Here is a 9628-nt window from a genome sequence, read left to right as displayed (position 1 = left end):
CTGAGAGCATTGGCAGACGGCAGCTGTCTTCTGAGGGTTTCCTTAAATAACGTGCGCAGCAGAGTTTCTGTGGTGTAGTGATTATCACGTCCACTACACACGCGAAAAGTCCCCGATTCAAAACCAGGCAAAAAAAATCTTGGGCTGCCTCCATGAGTCAAATCTCCTTCATGCTCCCCAATCACAGTCGGGTTCTTACGACCCGTTTAATATTTACATGCCTGTGGAAGACTTTTGGATTGCCTTTTATGTTGGCCGCCAGTCTTTTCTCATACCCTCTCTTTGCCCCTCTTATTTCCCCTTTCAGTTCCCCTCTGAACTTTCTGTATTCTGCCTGGTGATTGAATGAAAAAAAAGTTAGGATTTCCGTCAGCCTGAAACAGAAAGTTATTAGTTGATTATTGGCGATTTGAACAACTATTCGTCTTTTTTCAGAGTTTAATGAGTATTGCGAAATTAATAGAGTAAACTATTTTGTAGAAGTTAATTCCCTGAACGGGAAAGGGACCCGTCACCCACACTGAGAGCATTTGCAGACGGCAGCAGTGTTCTGAGGGTTTCCTATAACAACATGTGCAGCACAGTTTCTGCAGTGTTGTGGTTATCACGTTCGCCACACACGAAAAGTCCCCGGTTTCAAACCGGGCAGCAATATTTTTGGGCCACCCACTCTGCCTCCATGAGTCGATCTCCTTTATGATCCCGAATCAGCGTCGGGTTCTTCCCACCCGTTTAACGTTTACATGCCTGTGGAAGACTTTTGGATTGCCTTTTATGTTGGCCGCCAGTCTATTCTCATACCCTCTCTTTGCCCCTCTTATTTCCCCTATCAGTTCCCCTCTGAACTTTCGATATTCTGCCTGGTGAATGAATTTAAAAAAAGTTAGGATTTCCGTCAGCCTGAAACAGAAAGTTATGAGTTGATTATTGGCGATTTGAACAACTATTCGTCTTTTTTCAGAGTTTAATGAGTATTGCGAAATTAATGCAGTAAACTATTTTGTCGTCGTTGATTCCCTGAACAGGAAAGGGACCCGTCTCCCACACTGAGAGCATTTGCAGACGGCAGCTATCTTCTGAGGGTTTCCTATAACAATCTATCCAGCAGAGTTTCTGTGGTGTAGTGGTTATCACGTTTGCCTAACACGCGAAAAGTCTCCGGTTCGAAACCGAGCAGAAGCATTTTTGGGTCTGCCTCCATGAATCGATCTCCTTTGTGGTCCCGAATCAGAGTCGGGTTCTCACGACCCGTTTCATGTTTACATGCCTGTGGCAGACTTTTGGATTGCCTTTTATGTTGGCCGCCAGTCTATTCTCATACCCTCTCTTTGCCCCTCTTATTTCCACTTTCAGTTCCCCTCTGAACTTTCTGTAATCTGCCTGGTGAATATTTTTTTTAAAAGTCAGTATTTCCGTCAGCTTGAAACAAAAAGTTATTAGTTGACTAATGGCGATTTGAACAACTATTCTTCTTTTTTCAGAGTTTAATGAGTACTGCGAAATTAATACAGTCAACTATTTTGGAGAATTTAATTCCCTGAACGGGACAGGGACCCGTCTCCCACACTGAGAGCATTTGCAGTCGGCAGCTATCTTCTGAGGGTTTCCTATAGTGAACTGCATTGCAGATTTTCTGTAGTGTAGTGGTTATCACGTTCGCCAAACACGCGAAAAGTCCCCGGTTCGAAACCGGGCAGAAACATTTTGAAAAAGTTCCCCACTAAAAATCAATACGTCTGAAAAAAAGCAAGAATTCATTCTGTGGTTAAATGTGAATAAAATACCACACCTCACTGAACCGATATATTTTCCATTCTCTGTATAATTCAATACACATTCAAACACTACACATATACAGACAGTGTCTCGCCCTCATTCACGTTTCATGCCCCGACTGTGCAGGAAGCCCCTCTCAAAGCTGCACATTGCGATTGTTTTCAGTTGATTTGTGAGAGGTCATTAAAGGATGCTGCAGCGCTGCCTCGGTTCATAAATACAGTTATAAACAGCATTGCAGCCGCGGCAACAAACAGATCAGTTTTTCGATGTTCGATGTTCCCCAGCTCCCGCATTGAGTGAGGCCACGAGAGCAACAACATTCAGGCCGCCTGTCCGATCACAAGTTGCTGGCGGGAAGCTGCAATTGCCGCTTCAGGCAGCGCATTACTGCCCATCCCTGGGAAACAAGATAACACCGAAGCTTTGACAACACATTGCAGGCATCGTCTGTCCCGTAGTTGTTGCTCCGCTGCGAAGCCAGAACTTGCCAGCTGTTTCAAAATTTACAACCAGAACACTGGATCCTCAGATCACTACCTGTTTTAAAAGTCTGTTGCTCCACCGACTGAGCTACGCAGGCTCGCAATTTGTTAAGTTCCTATCGTACATATTCATTGTAGGACTCTGAATTATCCATCGTAGACGTCGAAATTGGGTGAGGGTGCCTGTTATAAAATTGTCAGCAGCGTGTTGAGGAGAATCCTTGTTTCTGTTGAACATGATGTAAGAAACATGGACAGTGAACTCGTGAGTTTACAATTCTTCGTGTTTGTGCCAAATAAGAACATAAGAACATAAGAAATAGGAGCAGGAGTAGGCCAATCGGCCCCTCGAGCCTGCTCCGCCATTCAATAAGATCATGGCTGATCTGATCCGAACCTCAAATCTAAATTTATGTCCAATTTCCTGCCCGCTCCCCGTAACCCCGAATTCCCTTTACTTCTAGGAAACTGTCTATTTCTGTTTTAAATTTATTTAATGATGCAGCTATAATTTAACAATGTCTTGTCATTCGTTAGCAGCATTTAAAATAACACTTTACATAGTGGCTCAAAAGCTAAACTTGCCCCACACGGGAGCTGGAAAAGGCCTCTCGAACTTTCAGCGTATTAACATCTGTAAGATGAATAATTTCACCCGTGACACAGTGACACCAGGGAGAATATTTCCCATCCAGATTTTCCCCACACGAAACTTCCAACTGATGAATATCCGCTAAACGAAAAGAAGAATTGTATGTTTAGTTCTTTAGATTGAAAGATCTCGTACCGGCCCCTTTGCCATATCAGCTGTCGCTAATCGCTCCCTCTCCCCCTATAAACAAATAAATTCACACCTGCTATTGCAAGACGGTAGGCCAGAGGAACCCAAGTGCTCACATGGGAATACTAAGAAGTAGATGCGTTATGGAACATACCAGTTGTACCTTGAACTCAAAATGTTCGATTGTTCCAGATGAGGCTCAAACTCACAACCTGGGCATTTCTGGAGTTCATAAAAGTACCGCACTCTGAGCGCTTGCGCCACAAGAGCAGCGCACAATCGGTTCTATCAGTGCTCCCGTCAAACAGCTTCATTTTCCGTCTCTGAATTATCGCTTTGTGATCTTTCTCCTATTTCTCCAAGAAGCCTCCAATCAAGATGCGCTTCGATAAATATCCGCAGTGAACTTTAAAAGCCCTGGAATCTGAAACCAAACCCCGGAAGATAAGAACTTTTATTGATCTTATTATTAACTAAAGGACAACTTTTGATGGTGCTTTAAGGAGGATTTGGATAAAGTGTGAAATGAAATTGAGAATCTCTCTCTGGGCTGTCGTTGATTGAAGAGATGGGCGTTATTTCAGTTGAAAACCGAGGCTCGGAACTTTCTGATGGAGAAGTGTGACAGAAGATTGTGATTAGTGGCAGTTACCGGGGAGATCGAGAGCAGAGGGAGAAAAGTCAAAGTCACAGCTGTGACAGCTCAAGTGCTCTGCTTATCTGTAATATTTTTAAAAAGTAATGTACAGTACAGGGCAAACCGATTTGGTATCGGTTCTCAAAAATACTAAAGGATACAGGTTCAAAGGGGGATTTGTGAAGAGGGAACGGATTTAACCGCCAGACCGAAATCATTCCCCATGAATCTGAAGTGTCTTGCGGAAAACGGCAGCGCGAACTGTGATGTTCGTGTCATCACTTCAAAGACCCTCCAATTACCGACAGTATCTTTGAATGAGTTGTGCACAAAACCGTGAGTGAAGCCGCTTTGCATTTGTCAAACGTGCAGGTGACGATATTGGCGTTAATAAGGGTGGATTTCAATTATTTGAAATCTCACCAGACCTCTTGACCCGAAAATCGACTGTAAAATTGAGGTTTTCATGTAAGTCGTGAATTGTAGGCAAAGCCGCATCAAACAGATCAGAGAAATGAAGAGCAGAAAATGTGGATGAAATTTGCACGATTGAAAATCCCTGTTTTTCGGAAGACTCTGTCCCCAATGGTGGAGAGGATTGATATTTCGAGCTGTTGTTCACCAGCCTTAACTTCAGTAATTTCCTGTTTGCTGACAATGAGATGAGACGAAATGAACAGGTCTAACGAGCCGGTCTGTAACACAGGACAATGATTCAGTGCAGCTCGTTACCCAGTCACTGGGCTCCGTTATAGCCGCTCCTGTCAGTCACACACAAAGATAAATTGTAAATCGGAAACAGAAAGAGTTAATGTATAACACTTAATATCAACCACGAGTTTTTCCCTCTTTCCGGCTTTTAAAACAATCTGTTTCACAGTTTGTCAAACCCAAAACAGCCTCTGGTATTTGCTCATCGAGAATTTCAGTGGAAATTGGGACCGTCACTTAGTATCGGAACAAATATACCCGCTGAGGTTTCGGGGTTGTTACTGGTTTATTTATATCAGTGAGTGGCTGATTTTAAACTAGGTGAGGGTCTAAACCTGAGGTAAGAGCTTGGGATAGACAAGAAATTCTACAATATATCAAGTTAAATTACACTGATTCCACCAACTTCCCTTAAACATTGTTACCTGTTACTGTCTAAAACTGGTGTGGGTGGAAATGGGAAATAACTGAAAAAACCTTCATTGTATCAAACTTATTATTATTATTATACAAACAATGTACAGCCTATCCCGTAAAAAAAATTCAATGTAAAACCAGTCGCCAGTCCCAGACCCGCTGTGCCCGTGATGTGATTTGCATCCGATTCTGACTGACTGAGTATCAGACGCGCTCCCGTCCACAGTAAACGGATGGGGCCAGATCCATAAGAGAAAAATGAGGACCGACCTCCGCATAACCTGTCCTCATAATTTAACCATTTTAGCCCCGGTATCATTCTGGTCATTCTGCGCTGCACCCCCTCCAAGGCCAATATTTCCTTCCTGAGATGTGGTGCCCAGAGCTGAATGCAGTACTTTAAATGGGGTCTCAGCAGATATTTCTATCTGTAACATTCTCACCCTTTGAATACCAGCTTCCTTGAGATAAAGACCAACATCCCATGAGACATTTAAATTATTTTTTCTCCCATTCCACTGGCTTTTACCGATTCCTGTACTTGGACCCCTAAATCTCTCTGCTCCTCCACAGTTCCTAACTTCTCACCATTCAGAAAATATTCTGATCTGCCTTGCTTCAGTCCAACGTCAATGAACTCACACTTTTCCATATTGAAAGGTTGAACAGATTGGGGCTCTTCTGTATAGAAAAGAGAAGGCTGAGGGGTGACCTGATATAGGACTTTAAGATTATCCAAGGGTTTGATAGGTTGGACGTAGATAAGGTGTTTGCATTTGTGGAGGTGGGGACTCCAAATCATTGAGGCAATGAATATAAGGTAGTCACTATTTAATTCAACATGTCATTCAAGAGGAACACGTTTACCCAGAGAGAAGTTAGAATATGCAATTCGCTCCCACAAGGAGTAGTTTAGGCGAATAGCATGGATTCGTTTACAGCGAAGCTAGAAAAAGAAATGGAGGAGAAAGAAATATAAGGGTTTGCTCATCGGGTTAAATTAAATGGGGATGGCGTAGGCTTTTTTGCAGCATAAACACCGGCATTGTCTCGCTGGGCTAAATTGCCTGTTTCCGTGATGTGCATTCTATATAATTCTATGTCAGCTCCATCTGCCACAGTTTTGCCAACTCACTTAATTTATCAATTTCCCTTGGCAACTTTATGCTTCCATCTACACGACTCACTGTGACACCTATCTTGGTGTCAGCGACACACGTGGATTTACGGCTCTCTATTCCTTGGTCTACGTCATTTATATGCCGGGTCTCTGTCTCCCACCTTCTAACCAACTCCCTACCCATTTCATTAGGTTGCCTTAAATTCTCCGCACTGTCATTGTCGTTAACAGTCTCTTATATGGTACCTTATCGAATACCTCTGGAAGTCAATATCATATAACAACCATGGACACTCCATTATCTACCACGTTAGTTACATATTCTTAAAGTTCAACTAGTTTTGTTAGACTTGACTTACCCTTTACAAATCCATGCTGGCTCTCTCTGATCAATTCATGTTTATCCAAGTGCTCAATCTTTCTTTCCCCAATAACGGATACTGGCAACTTCCCCACAACGGATGTCAGACTAATGGGTCTATAATTTCGAAAATCATCTCTGCTCCCCATCCCAAATAATGGAGTGACATTGAAATTGTTTCCATCAAAGGAACAATTCCTGAATCAAGAGAGTTTGAACGATCATGACTGAAGCATGTACAATTTCCTCACCGAGTCCTCTCAGTCCCCTGGGATGGTAACCATCAGGTCCTGGAGATTTGTCTATCTTTAATCTAATTATTTTCTCCATTGCCATTATTTTACATATACTGAATCCCCTTGATTTATTTACAGTTTTCCTCATATCTCTGATATGTTAGCCTCATTTATTTCTGTGAAGAACGAAGCAAAGTAAATATTTAGCAAATCTACATTTCATGATTTTCAATTACAATATCACCTCCATCTGTCTTTAAGCGGCCCGCATTACTCTCAGCCTCCCTTCTTTCACTTAATATACTGGTAAAAATCTTGACTGTTGTCCTCATTTTCCCTAACAGGTTTTTCTCCTTTTCCCTCTTTGGACCTCTTCCGGTTTTTTATTTTCAGCACCAAAATAAACAATACTTTGCTGTCAAGTTCGTCTCAATAGTTCTTCACTTTCAGAGCGAGAATTGTCCAAACCGGCAATTTATTTAATGTAACAAACATAAGTACACATGCTCATCCGTATATCAACGCATTGATGGACACACAAAGATAAACAAAACGAAATATGCTGGCAGCATCTCGATGCACAGGTGAACGGACAAGCGAAACAGACAAAGATGAAACGGTCTGAACCCCAAACAGACAGTGACGTATCGCTGATAGATATTAGTGAGAGGAGGTGGGGCGGAGCTGGCATGAATGGGCGCTGTGGCTTAGTTGGTTAAAGCATCTGTCTTATAAACAGGAGATCCTGGGTTCAACTCCCAGCAGTGCCTTGTGTAACGAATTATTTTGACCTAATTTGTGGAATTAAACGACAAAATGGCACTTTGGAATTGGTGTTTGTTCAGGTTTGAGGAGGAAACGGATATCAGATTGACTCTTCCAAAACGCCCGATCATTGTGCAGTCAGACCTCTCATAGAATGTGTCAGCAACGGGTTAACTTAAAGACACGTTCTCGTTTCTGGGCTCGTTGAGATCAGGGTACAATTCACAATTTGAGTTTCAAACCCGGAAGTAGTCCTAATTTGGACCTGGACTTGTGATCTTGACCTGCGGTGAAAATCTTTGCAAAGAGGAAAATGAAGTCCGCAGATCACTCCACCTGAATCTCCAGACCCCGATGAAATATATCCCAGGCTGTTAACAGAAGCAAGGGAGGAATTAACGGAGGCTATGACCATAATTGTCCAATCCTCCCTGGTTACAGGTGATATGCCGAAGGATTGGAGGACTGCTAAAGTTGTACTGTTGTATAAAAAGGGAGAAAGGATAGATCAAGTAATAACAGGCCAGTCAGCCTAATCTCGGTCAGGCTGAAGGTGTTCTATTAAATCTACTCTGCACTTCCTCCACGGCCAATACAGGGAGGAGGGGACTCTTGACTGACAAGCCTCAGCTCTATCAGGAGAGGGAGACTGACCCACGCTTTCTCTTGCTTCTGGGATGTGCCACTTTTGAAAAACAAGGTGAATTGCTCTATATCTTTAAACGCTCTGTCTCATTGCACATGATTTAAAGTGTATTGTGGGACGCTGAGTGTCTCTGTCCCTGTAAACTCACTGACTCACTGCACGGATGTTTAATGTGTACTGTAGGATAGTATGTAAGTATCTCTGTATCTTTAAACTCTCTGTTTCACTGCAAAGTATTGACAGTGTATTGCAGGATGGTGTGTGTGTCTTTATGCCTTTAAACTCTCTGTTTCACTGCACAACATTGACAGTGTATTGTAGGATGGTCTGAATGGAATGAGGGTCTGTGGGGCGAAGTGTAGCCGATTGGGAGCAGCGCCCGTTTGCGGGGTGAGTATTGAACGCTTGATTTTCTCTCTCCCTTCTATCTTTCTTCCTCTCTTTCTTTCTTTCACCTCCCTCTCTCCCATTCTTTCTTTCACTCTCTTTTCATTCCTCTTCTTTCTTTCTTTGCCTTTCTGCCCCAGCACCTTTGTCTGTATCCTGTTTTTGTTCTCTCACGTGTCTCTGTTGGATGATCCAAAATTCAGACCCGCCGCTTCTTCCAGCTTTTCCTTCCTTCCACAATCATGGTCTATTTCATTGAGACTTTACTGCGGCCTTGCCTACTCTAACATTCACTTTCACATTCTTACGCCTTTAAGTTTGCTCTCCATCGACCGCTGTTTCTCGGGGGCACATGTCCCGTTCGCACCAATGTTCATTTGTGCCTTGAAACCAGTCGATACATTTCGATCTGCTCCAGAGACAAGCTCAAAGAAAGCAGGGCTGGCATTCGGTAGGACAGCGCATACTTTTCCGTGAAATTTCCATGGGGTATCTTGTGATACGGGGGATGTTAACTGAAGAACTGGATTTTGTTTCCATGGTCGTTGGCGCTTTTCCCCGAGCAGTTGATGTGCGTGAGAGAAGGGCGGAGCTACATAGCTGCGAATGACGACTGAAAGGTGCATTTTTGGCAATCTGGGCGGTGCAGGAAAGTCGGAAATGTTCCGCTTGATCTTAAAAGGTCTGTGGAAATGTCCGATTGAAAAGAAATAAGGAGAAATGAGAAGAGCGGCAATGGTGAAAAGGTGTCGATTACAGGAGATTGGCCGTGAGCGAAAGGTCCTTTGAATGTTCGGCGCGGAGGGGATTTTGTTCGGAAACGAGAGACTTTAAGCGCGTGAGGAAAATAAAGTGCGAGCTGCGTCCTTGGGTCAAATTGGGTGTTTTCAGGAAAACAGCCATTGTGAAATCACAAAAATGAAAACAGAAAATGCTGAAAACGCTGAGCAGGTCAGGCAGCGCCTGTGGAGAAAGAACCAGAGGGAACGTTTCAGCTCTATGACCTTTATCTTCAGATCTGAAGGGTTTGCCATGTGCGTGAGTAACTTCGCTCTCTGAGATGCTGGCTTCCATCTCTGAATTATGTGGGCTTGAATCTTACTGCTGCCAGAATTTGTAGAGTTTTTCATTTTGGCCGCCTCACCAAAAATCCTTCTTTGACAAGAAGTGCTTTTCCGTATTGATGGTTTACACCTGTTTGCACAATTCAGCAGAGTCTGGATTGCCACCCAACTATTTCTTGGACGGAGGAGTTGGGAGTGTAAGTTGTGATCTCGGCGAAGTATCAATCAATGTGCACAATGGC

At 43.2% G+C, this 9628-nt stretch overlaps 2 non-coding genes across 2 annotated transcripts; both read left to right on the top strand.

The window, feature by feature from the left end:
* The first annotated feature begins 1109 nt into the window (after positions 1 to 1109).
* Positions 1110 to 1182, top strand: trnav-aac (transfer RNA valine (anticodon AAC)). The gene has a single exon. It is a non-coding gene; the product is annotated as a tRNA-Val (tRNA).
* Positions 1183 to 7220: 6038 nt separating this feature from the next.
* Positions 7221 to 7294, top strand: trnai-uau (transfer RNA isoleucine (anticodon UAU)). Its single transcript has one exon. It is a non-coding gene; the product is annotated as a tRNA-Ile (tRNA).
* The last annotated feature ends 2334 nt before the right edge of the window (positions 7295 to 9628 follow it).

The sequence above is a fragment of the Heptranchias perlo genome, chromosome 20, assembly GCF_035084215.1.
Source record: "Heptranchias perlo isolate sHepPer1 chromosome 20, sHepPer1.hap1, whole genome shotgun sequence".
Lineage (NCBI taxonomy): Eukaryota > Metazoa > Chordata > Chondrichthyes > Hexanchiformes > Hexanchidae > Heptranchias > Heptranchias perlo.
This window is presented reverse-complemented; position numbering and strand designations above follow the sequence as displayed.